Source organism: Pipistrellus hanaki (assembly GCF_964339955.1).
Source record: "Pipistrellus hanaki genome assembly, chromosome: 15".
Taxonomy (NCBI): domain Eukaryota; kingdom Metazoa; phylum Chordata; class Mammalia; order Chiroptera; family Vespertilionidae; genus Pipistrellus; species Pipistrellus hanaki.
The window spans coordinates 41,005,134-41,023,120 of NC_140517.1; the positions used below are offsets into that span (position 1 = coordinate 41,005,134).

Below are 17,987 nucleotides of genomic sequence, written 5' to 3' on the forward strand. Positions count from 1 at the left end.
CTCTCTTTCCTCTGCATGCTTTTCTAAGTCTCTCTACTTTCCTTGTTCTCACCATCCTCCTTTGCTTCCATCTTCTCATCCCCATCCCTGTCACTTTCTCTTCTTCCATTCCTCTTCACTAACCCTTTTTTAAAAAACAATATATGTTTTTACTGATTTCAGAGAGGAAAGGAGAGGGAGAGAGAGATAGAAACATAAATGATGAGAGAGAATCAGTGAGCCACGGCCTCCTGCATGCCCCACTCTGAGGATCAAGCCTGCAACCTGGGCATGTGCCCTGACCTGAAACTGAACTATGATCTCCTGGTTCATAGGTCGATGCCCAACCACTGAGCCATGCCAGTCAGGTACTAACCCCCTTTTTATTCTTTAATTTTATGAGGCTGCTAGTCTCCTTGAATAGGACTAATAGCTCTGGCTGTGTGGCTCAGTTGATTGGAGCATCACCTTGTACACTAAAATGTGGCAAGTTTGATATGGGGTCAGCGTATACACCCAGGTTTCAATTTCAACCCCTGATCAGGGCATGTTCAGGAGACATCTGATCTCTCTCTCTCTCTCTCTCTCTCTCTCTCTCTCTCTCTCTCTCTCTCAATTCTCTATCTCTAAAATCAATAAAATTTTGATTGAGAGAGCGAGAGAGAGAGAGAGAAAGAGAGAGAGAGAGAGAGAGAGAGAGAGCTAGAGAGAGAGAGAGAGAGCTAGAGAGAGAGAGAGAGAGAGAGAGAGAGATCTGTTGGTCAGGATTGACTCAATCTTTCCACAGTGCTGGTAGTATTGTGAAGGAAATAGCTATGTTGTTCTATCACCTCCTGATCACACCAATAGTGAGGGAGGGAAACCCCACCTTAAATAGTATGAGATGACCCCATGCACAGCATGAACCAGTGCACAGACCAGATGGGCAGCAGCATCTAATCACATGTATTCACAGCCCAGGAGAGGAGGCATCGCACCCCACCCAGGCCCACCCGGGGTGCAGTCAGGAGCAGAGCTAGTAAGCTGGGGCTGGAGGAGGCAGGCTTGGAGCAACAAGGAAAGAAGTCTGCCCGGTTTTCTTAGCTCGATAGGGAATAATGAAAATTTATGGGGTCCATGCAGGAAGTACATAGATGGACCCCAGGAGAGATGCCTAGGGCTTTCTGGCTAGCATTTAGAAACTTCAATGCCTGGAAAGGAAAAACACAATGTCCATCTCTCCTGCTGACTGAATAATGAATGATCCAAATCGTGGGACCCAGTCTAAGTACCCAAGAAACTTCCTGTTAGGCTCGTTTTTCACTCTTGCTTTATTGAAGTATAATTTACACATCATAAAATCCAACAGGTTGATGTCTACAGAGCATTGTAGAAAGAAATGGAAAAAGACCTAAATCAGAGGCAAGACATTCCATGTGTGTGGTGTGGAGACAACTCTTTTAAGATGCCAGCACTCCCCAAACTGATCTTACATCTGCCCTTTCCTCTCTTTTCCTTCTCATACTCCCATTACGTGTATGTTGTTCTATTGATGGTGTCCCACAGGTCTTTGAAGTCCTGTTCATTTTTATTCCCCTTCTCTTCAGATTGGATACTTTTATTCACTTATCAAGTTTGCCAATATTTTTTTTTTGCAAGTTCAGATCTGCTTTTGAGTCCCTCTAGTGAGTTTTTAATTTTCATCATCATACTTTAAAAATATATATATTTTATTGATTTTTTTACAAAAAGGAAGAGAGAGGGATAGAGAATTAGAAACATTGATGAGAGAGAATCATCGATCAGCTGTTTCTTGCACACCCCCTACTGGGGATGTGCCCATGACCAAGGTGCATGCCCTTGACCGGAATCAAACCTGGGACCTTCCAGTCCACAGGCTGATGCTCTATCCACTATGCCATACCGGTTTCGGCATCATCATACTTTTAAACTCCAAAATTTCCATTTGTTCCTTTGAACATTTTTTTAAATCTTCACCCAGAGATATGCTTATTTATTTTAGAGAGAAAGGAAGAGAGAGTGAGAAACATCAATGTGAGAACATCAATCATGATCGAACCTGCAACCTGGGTATGTGCCCTGATATGAAATCAAACCTGCCACCTCTCGGTGTACGGAGACAATGGTCCAACCACCTGACCCACACTGGCCAGGGAGCTTTTAATTATTAACATATGTTTTCTGGTTTGAATCTGGTAACAAAACTAAGGATTGAAGTTCTTGGTATTTTCATTTTATAGATGACAAGACAGGGCCAGAGCAATTAAAATCTTTCCCCAAGGTTGTTCTAGCCAGAAAATGCATAAAGCAGGCCTGGATTCTGAGGTTCCTGACCAGGCTGCCAGAAGTAGGTCTCCCATAAAGCCTGTGGCGGGGATATCATGTGGGCCTCTGTCAAATATGCTATAAAATGGAAAACAACCTTTAGGAATGCCTATCCAGTTTTTAAAATTTTCATTAGTTTATTTTATTGTGGATACATCTTATAAGAGTTTAGTGGATCCGAATTAACCACATATGCTGGGGAACAAGATCTCAAATGTTTCAACCTGCCAGTTTCTGAGAACAGCTTTGTAGTAATGGAATTCACATGTCACATAACTTATTGATTTAAGGTACCGGTATAAAATTCAATGGTCTTTGGTCTATGCATAGCTGTGCACTCATCATCACAATTAATTTTAGAACTGATTCATTCGCTGCAAGAGAAACCCAGGGCCCATCATTAGTTTTCTACTTCCCACCTCCAAGACTTTGGCAAGCAATGATGGATTTTGTCTTTATCAAATTGCCTATTTTGGACATTTAGAAAAAAAATATTTTATTGATTTTGTATAGAGAGGAAGAGAGACGGAATGGAATAGTTAGAAACATGGATAAGAGGGAAATATAGCCCCCACTGGGAATGTGCCTGCGACCAAGGTACATGCCCTTGACTGGAATTGAACCTGGGACCCTTGAGTCTGCAGGCCGATGCTCTATCTACTGAGCCAAACCGGTTATGGCTATTTTGGACATTTTATATAAATAAAGTCATAGCACATGTTGTATTGGCACCTGTTTTCTTTCAGTTAGCATAATGTCTTCAAAGTTTATTTATGTAGTATGTATGATTGCATCATTTAGAAATATATTTCATTGATTTTTCTTGAGAGAGAGAGGAAAAGAAAGAGAGAGAAAGTGAGAAACTTTCATATGAGAGAGAAACACCCATTGGCTGCCTCCTGCACGCTCCCTACTGAGGATTGAACTTGCAACTTGGGCATGTGAGCTGATTGGGAATTGAACCAGCAACCTTTAGGTGCATGGATGATGCCCACACTGGTCAGGGCATTTCATTCTTTTTATTTTTAGAAATAATATATTTTTATTGATTTAAGAGAAAAAAGGAGAGGGAGAGAGAAATAGAAACATCAATGATGAGAGAGACTCATTGATCAAATGCCTCCTACATAGCCCCTATTGAGGATCAAACTTGCAACCTGATCATGTGCCCTGACCTGGAATTGAACTGTGACCTCCTGGTTCATAGGTTGATGTTCAACCACTGAGCCCCGCCAGCTGGACTAGGTCTTCTTTAATGTCTTTCAACCATGTGCTGTAGTTTGCGGAGTATATTTTTAAATTTCTTTTGCTAAATCCATTCCTAAGTATTGTATTCTTTGTTCACTATGGTAAACAAATGGCCCATGGATTCGCACCAGAGTGAGGTGGCTTTCACAGAGCACCTGCTGTCTTTAGAGCAGCCACACAGCTCAAAGCCCGGAGAGAAACAGATTGTGACGTACATTTTGCAAGTGAGGAAACTGAGGCTCAGAGGAAGAGTAGTATTTCATAACAAATAGATGAGGGCTCTAGGCCTTTCTGGTCTAGAAAATGAGCTGTTTTTACAGTGTTACTTGAATTTTGAGCCAGGGTAGGGAAGCCTTTTGGAGGAGATAAATAGGGTCAATGGTGAATGTGTCAGGGAAACTCCTACTCTGAAAATGTCCCCCAGGCTGGTGGTTTTATTTATTTAGTTATTAAAAAATGTTTCTAGGTTAATCCTCACCCAAGGATATTTTACCATTGATTTTTAGAAAGAGTGCAAGGGAGGGGGAGAGACAGAGAGAGAAACACTGATGTGAGAGAGTCACATGGATTGGTTGCCTCCCACATATGTCCGACCAAGGCTGGGTATCAAGCCTGGAATGGAGATATTTGCTCTTGTTCAGTTTGAACCCGAGACTCTTCAGTCCTCGGGCCCACACTCTACCCACTGAGCAAAACCAGTTAGGGCAGCTGGGTCGTTTTAACGCAGCCTGTGACCTTGAGGAGTTCCCTGAGCCTCAGTTTCCTCCTAAATGGAGAATTGATTGGCTGTCTTCTCACACTTCTCTGAGACTCTGACAGGCAAACTGATTAGGCTCTCAATCTGGAGTCTACAGTCAGGAAATGAAATAGATTTTGTTTTGTTTTTTTAGTTTATTTTATTTATTCATGTAGTATTTTTAAATATTTATTTGATTTCAGAGAGGAAGAAAGAGGAAGTGTGAGAGAAACATGAATGATGAGAGAGAATCACTGATTGGTTGCTTCCTGCAGCCCCCCTAGTGCAGATCAAGCCTGCAACCGGGGCATATTTCCTGACCTGGATTCGAACTGTGATCTCCTGGTTGACAGGCTAATGTTCAACCACTGAGCCATGCCAGCAGGGCCATTTTAGTATTTTTTTAATTAAAAATTTTTTAATGTTGACATTATTGCAGGAGACCACTTCCTTCTTTGCCCTTCTCCACCTCCTGCTTCCTTACCCTTTACCAAGGTATAGTCCATACCCATGGGGTTGAATACCCTGTGAGAGCAGAAATCCTTTTCATCTTTCCCTCTTCCTTTTGCCTGTTCATGAAACACTACAACAAAGGAATTTTACAAACATCTAAGCCTCATTTTAAATGGATTTTAAGCTTCTAAGACTCAGGGACATTAAGCCGTGAGTCAACGTCCTGTGATATCGGCTGAGAGATAATCTTGAACTTCATGCTCTCCGGCTTAGAAACACAAATGCACTGCCTTGAGGAGGTTGATTTTTATCTGGTTGCAAGGGGTGGTGTGAGGGAAGCATGTTATAAAAGAATGCAGCAGAGGCTGACATTCATCAGTCACAGGAAGGCCAGCAGCTATGGCTCTTTGCGCTGGGATCTTTCTTATCTTCGCGGGTGCCTGTGCAATTCTACAAGTGGGCAATTCTGAAAGTGGAGGTAAGGGAGGGGGAGAGGCTGAGACTGAGGTGGAATAAAGGGCACCAGAAATGGGTTTTATAATAAAATTAATAATAATATATACTTATAAAAGTGTAATACACTTATTAGACCAGGAGACTTTCCTGAGACCTTCTGTTTTTTATATAAAATAAATAAATCTTTAATGTTCAGATTATTACAGGTGTCCCCATAGCTCCCCTCCATCTGATTCCCCACATCACCCCATAGCCTAACCCCCTTCCACTCTCTTCATCCATAGGTGTAAGATTTTTGTGTAATCTCTTCCCTTACCCCTCACACTCTTCCCCCCTGAGAATTGTCAGTCCACTCCCTTTCTATGTCCCTCATTCTATTATATTCATCAAACCTTTCTGTTCATCAGATTTTTTTATTCACTTGATTTTTAGATACATTTGTTGGTAGGTATGTATTTGATGTCATTTTGTTGTTCATAATTATTATCTTTACCTTTTCTTCTTCTTCCTCTTCTCAAAGAATACCCTTCAGCATTTCATGTAATCCTGGTTTGGTGATGATGAACTCTTTAGCTTTTTCTTGTCTGCAAAGCTCTTTATCTGACCTTCAATTCTAAATGATAACTTTGCTGGGTAGAATAATCTTGGTTGTAGGTTCTTGCTGCTCATCACTTTGAATATTTCTTGCCACTCCCTTCTGGCCTGCATAGTTTCTGTTGAGAAATCAGCTGACATTTGTAGGGGTATTCCCTTGCATGTAACTAACTGTTTTTCTCTTGCTGCTTTCAAGATTATTGTCTTTTGGCAATGGCATTTTAATTATGATGTGTCTTAGTGTGGTCCTCTTTGGATTTCTTTTGTTTTGGGTTCTGTGCACTTCCTGGACTTTTAAGTCTATTTCTTTCACCAGGTAGGGAAAGTTTTCTGTCATTATTTCTTCTAATAGAATTTCAATATTTTGTTCTCTCTTTTCTGGAACCCCCATAATTCTGATATTGGCATGCTGAAAGTTATCCCAGAGGCTCCTTACACTTTCTTCATATTTTAGGATTCTTTTTTCTTTTTGTTTTTCTGGTTGGGGTTTTTTTTGTTTCCCCATATTTCAGATTTTTTATTCGATTCTTGCGGTACATTAATCTACAGTTGAGTTTCTGTATATTCTTTATTTCAGACAGTAATGCTTAATTTCTGATTGGTCCTTTTCTATTTTTTTTTATTTTTTTATTTCTTGGCATTCTCATTAAGATCCTTGAAAGTCTCACTAAGCTCCTTAGAGGTCTCATGATGTTTCTTGGTAGTTTTTGAAGATTTTTGAGTAACCTAATAAATGTGTTTTGAACTCTATGTCCAGTAGTTTGCTTTCCTCCATTTCTTTCATTCGTGACTTGTTTCTTTGTCTCCACATTTTGGCTGCTTCCCTGTGTTGTTGGAGTGGCTTTGTGTGGTAGGTGACACACAGAGACCAGTAGTTCAGCCTCCCCAATCACCTGAGGTAGACACTCTTGGTACAACCTTTGATGGGCTGAGTGCAAAGTCTTAGTGTAGTTAAGCCTTAATTGCTATTGGTACCCTGGGAGGAATTGACCTCCAGGCTAATTGGCTCTGAGGACCCGCTGTGTCTATAATGGAAGAACTGCTGCGTTGGAGACACACTTATAGGGCAGGACTTATATCAGTGGGCCTTTGGTGCTCATTGAGTCTGCCTCTTGAATGTGTCACTTATGGATATGAGGAATTGAAATCTGGTGTCTCACGCTGACCACTTGGTACACTGGCTTCTGGATCTCCCATGGGGTGCAGTCAGCTATTGTGTGAGGCCACCCAGCAGGAGCTATAGTGATAACTACAGTTGTCTCCTCTTTGCTTGGGGTTTGGAGGTTTTGGAGCTGTCTGACCAGGGCTGTAGTTTTCTAGGTTAAGGTGTGATAAGAAAGGCCATTCATATGCAAAAGCCACTGCTTGGTGCCTTGGAAGATTTGTAGATTGTGTGGGGCAGGGTCTCAGGGTATCACTATGCTAGGGCATGGCAAAGAGTGATGGCTGCCAGTCAGGCGTCTCTGCGTCTCCAACCCTGTCCCCATGTCCCGCGCCCCAGCACAGTAAACAATTATTCCTGCACGCAGCTCTGCAAACAAGGCCCCCTCACTTTTCAACCCAATGGCAGACAGTCCAGCTTCTCCCCATAGGAGTTTGGGTCCCCTGTGTCTATCCAGAAACTGGATTTCAGAGTAATTGGGTGTTTGTCTCACTTCAGGTTGAAAAAATCAACACCTGCCACCAGCCTGGTTTCAATGCTTGTGCACGTCTCAATGCTCTTTCTCTTTCTTTCTAGTTGAAGAACTTCCACTCAGCCATTTTTCCTGTGGTTCTGGGTGACAGACATTTTGTCTTTTAGTTTTAGTTTTGTAATTGTTGTGTGAGGCAGCAGTTTAGGTGTTTACCTATGCCATCATCTTGGTTCTCTCCAGAGAACTTCTGGACATCCTCCCAGACAAAACTGGGGGCTTGGCTGGCCTGCAAACAACCCTTAAATGGCCCTTCCCCTGGCCGGCCATGCCCCCTCGTGGGATCATGGCAGGCCTGATGGGGGTGTGGACAGCCTTCAAACTGCCCCAGGCCCCTCACCCAGACTGGTCCTGTATCCAGGGGGACCCTAACCCTGATCTGGTACACCCTTAATGGCAGACCAGCTGGCTCCCACCTGTGCACCAGGCCTCAATCTATACTAATAAAATGTTAATATGCTAATTAGATTGGGAGACCTTCCAGGAGACTTTCCTGGATGTCCTTCTGGACAAAGCCATAGTGGCAGGGCCGAGGCAGAGGTGGTATTGGTGATCATTCCAAGAGGAAAGGGCAGCTGGGGATGATCAAGCCAGCAAGGGGGACATTTTGAGGCAAGCAGGTCAGCAGGTAGAGTGGTTAGGGGCAATTAGGCAGGTAGGCAGTTGAGCGGTTAGGAACCAGTGGTCCTGGATTGCTATAGGGATTGGGATTTAACATTCTTCAAGGGGTCCCAGATTGTAGAGGTTTCAGGCAAGGCTAAGGAACACCCCTGTGCATTAAATTTTGTGTACTGGGCCACTAGTATTAATAATAATCCTATATAATAAAAACCCACAGACCATAATGGCAGAAGAACCAGAATGACTGCTCAATCGGTTACTATGAGTTGAGTGACCACATCTCAGTCTCTTTTTCCCACCAGTAGGCTATGATCAGCAATGACAAAGGGGGACTGAATCGAGGTGGTTGGTGGGGGATGTGGGTAGCACCAGGCCAAGCACCCACCCTGCCAGTCACCCCACACACAGAGTGTGATGAGCAGCTGTGGTGGGGCTGGCAAGTGGGTGGGAACAGCCAATCTCTTGGTCCCTCCCCTGGCCCTCAGGCTTCCATTGCTGGATGTTGAATGGGGAACTGAGGTGGGTGCTGGCAGGGGGCAGGACCAGGTGATGGCAGCCAGGGAAAATCGCCCTGATCACAGGCTAGGCTTGGGGACTGTACCTACACACAATTTGGTGCATCTTGACTCCAATGAATAATAATAATGTTCTTGAGTGTTCCTCAAGGGCCAAAAACTGTTTTTAAAATCCACACCGAGGATGTGTGTGTTTTTTGTTTTGTTTTTGTTTTTGTTTTTTTTGTTTGTTTTTTTTAATATATTTTATTGATTTTTTACAGAGAGGAAGAGAGAGAGACAGAGAGTTAGAAACGTCGATGAGAGAGAATAATCGATCAGCTGCCTCTTGCACACCCCTTACTGGGGATGTGCCCACAACCAAGGTTCATGCTCTTGACCAAAATCGAATCCAGGACCTTTCAGTCCACAAGCTGAGGCTCTATCCACTGAGCCAAACTGGTTTTGGCGAGGATGTGTTTTTATTGATGTTAGAGAGAGAGGAAGACAGAGAGAGAAGGGGGGGGGGAGAGAAACATTGATGTGAGAGAGAAACATTGATTAGTTGCCTTCTGTATGGGACCCAACTGGGGATTGAACCCACTACCTACATATGTGCCCTAACTGGGAATCAAGCCCTTGACCCTTTGGTGTATGGGACAATGCTCCAACTAACTGAGCCACATTGCCCAGGGTCGCCAAACTCTATGAAGAACTTGTTGTTTTTAAACAAGTCTCTGAAGTATAAACCTTGTCAGTCTGACTCAAAAGCTCAGAGTGCTAATAACTATCGATCCCCACCATAGCTTACTCATTCCTAAATTTGCTTTCCAGTATTCCAGACATAGGCCCCTACACTCAGGTTTCATATATTGTTCACAGTGAGTTTTTTATGTAAATAGGTGTAAGTGTTCAGGGTAACAGGGCAAATGCATGATTAATGTGGTATGAGTTGAGTCCCATTTGGCCATTTAACCCTTAGCTGTCAGTATGATTGCAATGAGAAAGGGTAAGATTCTTACTAATATGGTATGTCTTGTAGCTTTCTCATGTACCTGTTTCTATTAAAATGGCCTTCAAAATGTGAAGAAAATACAGTGTTGTTAACTATAGTCACTATGCTGTAGAGTAGATCCACGGAGCTAACACTTGGTGTTCCTACCACATACAAAATTATAATGTTTTAATGTGAAAAAAGGTTGAGCTGCAGAGCATTTCTGCCATCAAATGGACTCAAACCATCCCCATCCATCTCTCTTCTCCTCCTTCCATCTCCTCTACCCTGTATTTTTTCCAGCTCAGTTGTATCTTGGGATCCTCTCACCTCCAATTATCTCAGACTAGTGGCCTGGTACACAAGTTCATGCACATTGAAAGGAAATTAATTAGAAGAAATATTTTGATATTGCTATTCGCCCTTTCTCTATAATTGAAGTGTTAACCAAATTCACAATCAACAATGACTGTGATTTAGTGAGTGAAGCCTGCAAGAGCTTTATATGTATCACACATGCATGAGTCAACTTAGCCTTTTATGTATATAGAATAAACTTGCTTAATAGACCTGCTTTCTGATTTATCTAAACTTTTTTTCAGCCCAGTGAAGCAATCCAACTTTGCTTTTAGGTAATTGTCAGAAAAACAGAAGTAAATATCAACATGAAGCAGATTATTATTGTAGATCACACAGGGAGAACAAAGGGTAAAATATTTAACTGCAGCAGTGTTTGACTATATTCTGCACAGTGAGAAAGCCTGAAGTCATTTTCAAGGCCCAGCATTTCTTATTTCTTTTCAGTTGGTCAATTTTCTAAGCTCTCTAAATCTCCGTTTCTCTGCTAACGAAAGAAAATAGAATTCCACCGAGTCTACTATCTACCTACTCCAGGACTTCTGTGAGGATCAAATGGGATGAGGCACAGGAAAACGCTTCACAGACATTTGGTTACAGTATAGTGTTTCCACCTGGCTATAAAGCAAGTCATGTTTCTGGGCTGAAGAAACTGCAAGGAGGCTAATCATCACTAGGGCAAGAAAGCCAGGCCTTGCTATATGATGTCATTACCTAGTGCCCACAGCGACCATTTGGGGGCTGGTCTGGACTGTTTGCTGCTTTTTGTGCCATGGGGTCTTGGCAGCATTAGCTGAGATTTGGTGGGCTCTCCCTCCGGGGTGGTGCCAGGACCTGTGCTCCACTTGGGGGAATCTTCTGAGTGTTACTTTGTGGGTGCCAGGTCCATGGTGCCATTCTCTGTGTGCTACACAACTCCTTCATTGAGCATCTGCCACCTAGTGGTTGGTGCATGTCATAGCAACCTGTTAGATGGATGGAAAGACTCTTAGCATATTAGCTGTATATATCCTATATATTAAAAGGGTAATATGCAATTTTTTAAATTAAATTATTATCTGTGTACATATTTTATCATTGCCCCCCCCATACATACCCACCCTCCCCAGATTTTTGTGTCCATTGGTTGTACTTATATGCATGTATACAAGTCCTTCCGTTGATCTCTTATTTCCCGCAGATCTCCCTACCCTCCAGGCTGTAATTTGACAGTCTGCTTGTTGCTTTACTGTCTTTATATCTGTGTTTTTGTTCATCAGTTTATAATGTTCTTTAATATCCATAAATGAGTGAGGTCAAGTAGTATTTCTCTTTCATTGACTGGCTTATTTCACTCAGCATGATGTTCTCTAATTCTATCCAGGTTACTGCAAATGATGAGAATTCCTTCTTTTTTAAGGCAGCATAGTATTCCATTGTGTAGATGAACCAGAGTTTTTTGATCCTATCATCTGCTGATGGGCACCTAGGCTGTTTCCAGATGCTAAATATTGTAGATTGTGCTTCTATGAACATAGGGGTGCAAATATCCTTTCAGATTGGTGTTTCTAGTTTCTTGCAATATATTCCTAGCAGTGGGATTACTGGGTCAAATGGCAGTTCCATTTTATTTGTTTGAGGAAACTCCATACTGTTCTCCACAGTGGTTGCACCAGTCTGCATTCCCACCAGCAGTTCACGGGGGTTCCTTTTTCTCCGCAACCTCGCCAACACTTGTTGATTGTTGATTTGTTGATGTTGGCTATTCTGACACATGTGAGATTGTACCGCATTGTTGTTTTGATTTCCATCTCTCGGATAATTAGTGACTTTGAGGATGTTTTCATGTGCCTCTTGGCCTTCCTTCTGTCTTCCTTTGAAAATATTCTATTTAGGTCCATTGCCCTTTTTTTAATTGGATCATTCATCTTCCTTTTATTTAGTTGTATAAGCTGTCCGTAGATGTTGGAGATTAAGCCTTTATCAGTGATAACATTTGCAAATATATTCTCCCATACAGTGGGCTTTCTTGTTGTTTTGTTGACAGTTTTTTTTGCTGTAAAAAAAGCTTTTTTTTTTATGTAGTCCCATTTGTTTATTTTCTCTTTAGCTTCCATTGCCCTAGGGCAGTATCAGTGAAGAAGTTCTATTGGCATATGTCTGAGATTTTGCTGCCTGTGGATGCCTCTAGTATTTTTATGGTTTCCTGATTATGTTTAAGTCCTGTATCCATTTTTAGTTTATTTTTGTGTATGGTGTAAGTTGGTGATCTAGTTTCATTCTTTTGCATGTATCTGTCCAATTTTCCCAACACCATTTATTGAAGAGACTTTCTTGACTCCATTGTATATTTGTGCCCCCTTTGTCAAATATTATGAGAATAGTGATTTGGGTTGATATCTGGGTTCTCGATTCTATTTCATTGATCTATATGTCTGTTCTTATGCCAGTACCAGTCTGTTTTGAGAACAGTGGCTTTGTAATACAGCTTGAAGTCTGGTATTGAGATCCCTCCTACTTTACTCTTCTTTCTCAGGATTGCTGTGGCTATTTGGGGTCTCTTATTGTTCCAAATGACCTTTTGGAGAGATCTTTCTAATTCAGTGAAATATGCCGTTGGTATTTTAATGGGGAGTGCATTGAACGTATAGATTGCTTTAGGAAGTATGGACATTTTGATGATGTTGATTCTACCAATTCATGAACAAGATATGTTCTTCCATCTGTTTACATCTTCCTCTATCTCTTCTTTCAGTGTCATGTAGTTTTCTGCATATATGTCCTTTACCTCCTTAGTTAAGTTTATTCCTAGGTATCTTAATTTTTTTGGTGGGATGGTAAATGGAATTGTTTTTTTAGTCTCTGTTTCTGTAAGTTCGCTGTTGGTGTATACAAATGCCACAGATTTCTTGGTGTTAACTTTGTATCCTGCTACATTGCCAAATTCATTTATTAAGTCAATTACTTTTTTCATGGATTCTTTTGGGTTTTTTATGTACGATATTATGTCATCTGAAAAAAAGGATAACTTCACTTCTTTTCCAATTTGGATGCCTTTTATTTTAAAAGGGTAATATGCAAATTTTGACCCTATTGGTGGAATTACCAGAATGACCGCTCGACCAATCACTATGAGGCGCACTAACCACCTCTTGATCCCTTTCCCTGGCTGAAAGGCTCCAATTGCCTGATAGCAAAAGGGAAACTGGAGTGAGTGGCTGTAATGTGCAGGGCCAGCCGTGGGCAGCCAGAGAAGATGGCCCTGATTAGAGGCCAAACCTAGGTAACATACTTACACTAGCGGCATGGCACACAAAATTCATGCATGGGCTGGGGGGGGCCCTCATCTCTGCCTGCACCCTCTCACAATCTGGGACCACTCAGGGGATGTCTAACTGCTGAATATCATCCCTCAACAAGCAGTTGGACATCCCTCGCATGATCTGGAACCACTAGCTCCTAACCACTTCTCTGCCTGCCTGCCTGATCACCCCGAACTACACTGCCTGCCTACCTGATTGCTCCTAACCACTTTGCCTATCTGCCTGATAATCCCTAATGCCTCTCCTGCCTTCCTGATCAGACCTAACTGCTTGTCTTTCGGCCTGATTGCCCCCAATTGCCTCTGCCTTCCTACCTAATTGCCCTTAAGCACTTGTCTGCCTGCGTGATCATCCCTAACTACTTGCCTGCCTTCCTGATCGCCCCTAACCACTCTGCCTGACTGATCATTCCTAATCACTCATCTGCCTTTCTGATCACCCCTAAACACTTACCTCCCTGCCTGATTGCCCCTAACCAGTCTGCCTGCCTGCCTGATTGCCCCTAACCACCTTTGCTTTGCCCCCTGCTGCAGCGGCTTCGTCCAGAAGGATGTCAGGAATGACATCTGGAAGGTTGTTCAGCTGTCCTGTCTAATTAGCATGTTATGCTTTTATGAGAAATGTTGGAAAATAATGAAAAGAAAAGTAATAATCAAATCAAACAAACTAATGTTAGGTGGCAACTGCTATCAGCATTCTTCAAAGGTATTTTACATGCATGGGCTAAGACTGTACTCTCAGAAATGGGAGGGGGAGGTGCACCTCTCCCCTCTCTCTCCCCCTAGGTGTTTAGTCATTAAGGTCAAGCCACAGTTAGATAGTGGGGCTGGAGTCTCAGGATCAGGCATCATTCCAAGGGATGGCGTTCTACTCAGGGAGCCTGTTCAAGAAGAACAGGCAGGACTGAGTGGGGGCAGAGGTTATTCAAACAGAAAGAAATAGGCACATGAGTTGCAGAGAGGTGACCTTTGCCATCAGTAAGTTCAGTGATGCAGTTGAGAGAATTCATTCAAGCCAAAGATGCCTTGGCCACCAAGCCCTCTCTGATTTCCATAGTTTTCCTCCTCAACCTATTTAAGTGCCAAAGTTGGTGCACACAGAAACACATTTTGTTACCCCATGAATGTGGATTGTAATTGGGCTTCTCAATGATGTGAGGCAGACTATTAACAATAATAAGATGACATGACCTGTGTTCATAAATGTGACATTGACTTAGATTTTTGGTGTTGAATTGGGTGAAGCCGCAGCTTTAGACACAACAAGTCAGCAGGGTATAAAGAATTTTGATCCTAGCCCTGGCTGGGTGCCTCTGTTGGTTAGAGGGTCAGCAAAAGGTTGTGGGCTCGATTTGGTGTCAGGGCACATACTTATAGATTGCAGGTTTGATCCCCTATCTGGACGCGAATGGGAGGCAACTGAGGGACGGTTCTCTCTGTGTCTCCCTTCATCTCTTCTTGTCTGTCTAAAAATCAATAAAAACATATCGTTGGGTAAGGATTAAAAGAAATTATAATCCAAAATCAGGCTGCTTTGTGGTCTGGCAAACTTATCTGTCTCTTAGAACTCCAAAACCCACAAGAAATAAATGTCTCTGGGTAAATAATGTCAAGAGACGTTACAACTGTCACAGGACAGACATCAGGCCATATGGATCTGGACACCCCTAGTGTTTAGCAGGGCGCTCCGGCCACGCAGGCCCTTTATCGGGGTGGGCTGGCTTGAACAGAAACGTAACCAGAATCACCGCAGAGTAAATGGTGCCTAGGAGTTGTGAGGAGAATAATGCCTGCTTCCTTTTTTCAGAGGAACCCTGTGCTTTCCTGTTTACCCATCGTGGCTACAAATATTTTGATTGCACGTCCGTTTTCTCTGAATTCAGATGGTGTTCTCTAGACTCAGAATATTCAGGGAGATGGAAATATTGCGCAGAGGATGGTAAGCATGTGAGGAGCCTGTGGGGGGATCTCCATAATTGACTCCTGTTTGGAATCCTCTCCTCACCCAGCCCCCGGTGTTCCATTCACGTCCCCTTTCTCTTGCTAAGTCGAACACAATCTCACCACCGCTAATTTCCACACCCTTTGCTTCTACTTTTCAGAGCGACCTCCATGTGTCTTCCCCTTTACGTATAAAGGCACAACATATAGCGAATGCACAACCGATGGGAGTAAGTTTAATGATGCCTGGTGCTCACTCACTGAAGACTACGACAGGGATGAAGCTTGGAAGTTATGCTAGAACTTCTAGCACAGGGTAAGAGTGCCTGGGGAGGACAAGAAAAGACAGGGATGAGTAGGGAAGGACAGAGCTGGATAGAGAAATGGAGTCAGATGACATGGAGAGGACGGAGGAGACATGGAGGGGTCTGGGGAGGAGGAAGGGCACAGGAGGAGGGATGAGTAGCAGTGATTTAGACAGGAAAGAAAAGGGAGGAAAAATAAATAGAGTCAAAGTCAGAGAGAGAATGCAAAAAATGGAGAGAGGAGAATTAGAAAAGGAAGAAGAAACAGAGTTTGCAGATAACACATTGAAGGAAGGATTGGGGAGGATTAGGGGTAAGAGAAAGTAGAAGGAGAGAAGATGGGAAGGGAAAAGAGAGTGCAATGCACAGTCTTTTTTATTTTTAATATATTTTTGTTGATTTTAGAGAAGAAGGGAGAGGAAGAGAGAGATAGAAACATCAATGATGAGAGAGGATCCTTGGTTGGCTGCCTCCTGCACAATTCACAATGAAGATTGAGCCCGCAACCTGGGCATGTGTCCTTGACCTGAATTGAACCTGGGACCCTTCAGTCTACAGGCTGATGCTCTATCCACTGAGCCAAACCAGGTAGGGCCAGTGCACAGTCTTTTGAGGGAGTGTGAGAGAGCCAGAGTAGGGAGTAGTGCTGGGAGAGAGCAAGAAGAAACAGAGGAAAGAAACACTCCAGAGGGCTGATTGGAAGAAATAAATAGAACTCATTCACATTGAAATCGAGACCGTGTTTCATATCTTTTGAGGGACCCTACCGACAGCCATGGATCCAGTCAAGACTTTGAAACAGAAGGGCAGAAATCCAAGACATCTCAAGCATGAAAGGCATTCTCTGAGTGACAGAGGTGACATCCTTTCCCTGCAACTCAAGACCCCTTGCCCGGCAATAAAATGATTTCTCTGCAGGCACGACTTTGTTATCCTTTCCTGAAAGAAACCATCTTTTAGGTGGGAGGTGGTCTGCATGACCAGCTGGACCTCACAGGATCTTCAAATCCGGCCCTCTCTCCTCTAGACCCTGAAGCATCAGCACACATCATAGCTGTCTTTTCTGTGGCCTTGATTGAATGGCAAAGGTGTGGAGAGGCCAGAGAGGGCTGATGCCTGCCATAGACGGTTTGTCTTTCCTGAATTCACTAAAATGTTATTTCTTTCTGGAGATATTCCCTGACTCCTTAAACAGAAGGATCTCTGGTCATGTTCTCTCAGCCTTTCACTCTCTATTTGCAATTCAACTGCCCATTTCCCCGGGGGGAGGGGGGACAGTGGAATTTAATCATTGGGAAGACAAGGTGGGCTGTGTTGTTTGTCCTGGCATCAGACTGAAGTGCAGAACATGACACATACTTGGCCCTCAGACACTTTTCAAAAGGCATATATATTGTAGAAAAAGTCTTTCAGTAAATAGTTGGGTGCCAATGAAACACAAATTCACAGGTGCCAGAAATAAAGGGCCTGGAAGCCGGAGCCTAACCTGTGTTCTGGGGCCTGAGCAGCCCAGGGAGAGATGTACCAGTGGCTCTGGGAGCTTTAAGTTGCTAGTGAGGTCACCGCTCATGGCCTATCAAATGCTGGGGTTAGTAATTGAGATTATTACTAAAAACTGAGTCATTATAAGGGAGATCCAGTTAAGAAACTTTGAAAATCTCTTGTGTTCCCAGAAAAGCAAGAAGGAAGTTGAAATGGATTATAAGGAAACATGTATTCAAGAACTTATACTAAGTATCAGTAAGAACAGTAGATCTGTGCCATCTGATCTACGCCCCCCACCCTCCATGCCCACCACCCACTCCAGCTCTGTATGAGGAAAGTAACATTATGAGTGGACCGAGCCGCAAAGATAGGTTCCCCTTCTCCCGGCTCCCAGTCAAGGACTATAGGGAGCATCACTTCCAGTGGGAAAGGCTGCCAGCCTTACTCAACCCTGCAGGTCCACGGGTCAGAGGGTAATTTCAGGGAGGTGTGATTGACAGGTTGGGGGCTTTTCCCTCCATGTAGATGTCACACATCGGTTCCAGGCTCCCCCCAGCGATAACAGGCTCAGAATACTGGGCTCTCTGTCACTTTTGCCCCAGCTTGTTTGTAGTGAAGATTTTCCATGTTGGGAGAAGCAATTCATGAAGGCCAGGGTCTACTATCCCCTGGCCAGTGCCCTGTTTAGAAAGCAGAGGGGGGATTCTGAGGAAAGCCCTCCACTGTCCTTGCCTCCAGTTCTCAAGCTGGTGGCTCAGGGACAAGATAAGAACAGAGCTTTGCTTGGCCCGTGTGGTTCAGAGGTTGAGTGGTGACCCATGCAGCAGGAGGTCACCAGTTCCATTCACAGTCAGGGCATATGCTTGGGTTTCAGGTTCTATCCCCAGCAGTGGGTATCAATAAAAACACATTAAAAAGTGGGGAGGGAGCATAAAGGTTCCTAATATAAGGCTATGAGAAGATTTAACTTTGGATGGTGGGCACATGGTGCTATAGACAGATATTGT

At 43.2% G+C, this 17,987-nt stretch overlaps 1 protein-coding gene, 1 long non-coding RNA gene and 1 pseudogene across 4 annotated transcripts in view; 1 reads left to right on the top strand and 2 right to left on the bottom strand.

The window, feature by feature from the left end:
• Nucleotides 1-17,987, bottom strand: part of LOC311633877 (ly6/PLAUR domain-containing protein 3-like) — a 238,827-nt pseudogene that overhangs the window by 157,692 nt on the left and 63,148 nt on the right. The window lies entirely within an intron of this gene.
• The window catches only part of LOC311609975 (ly6/PLAUR domain-containing protein 3-like), a 187,928-nt gene that overhangs the window by 147,786 nt on the left and 22,155 nt on the right, over nt 1-17,987 (bottom strand). The gene's annotated exons all lie outside the window — the stretch shown is intronic.
• Nucleotides 5,100-16,411, top strand: LOC311609986. Of its 2 annotated transcripts, none has more exons than XR_014792884.1 (3): nt 5,100-5,219; nt 15,352-15,506; nt 16,254-16,411. It is a non-coding gene; the product is annotated as an uncharacterized lncRNA (long non-coding RNA). The 2 variants fall into 2 exon arrangements; XR_014792885.1 differs by having other exon boundaries at nt 16,269-16,405.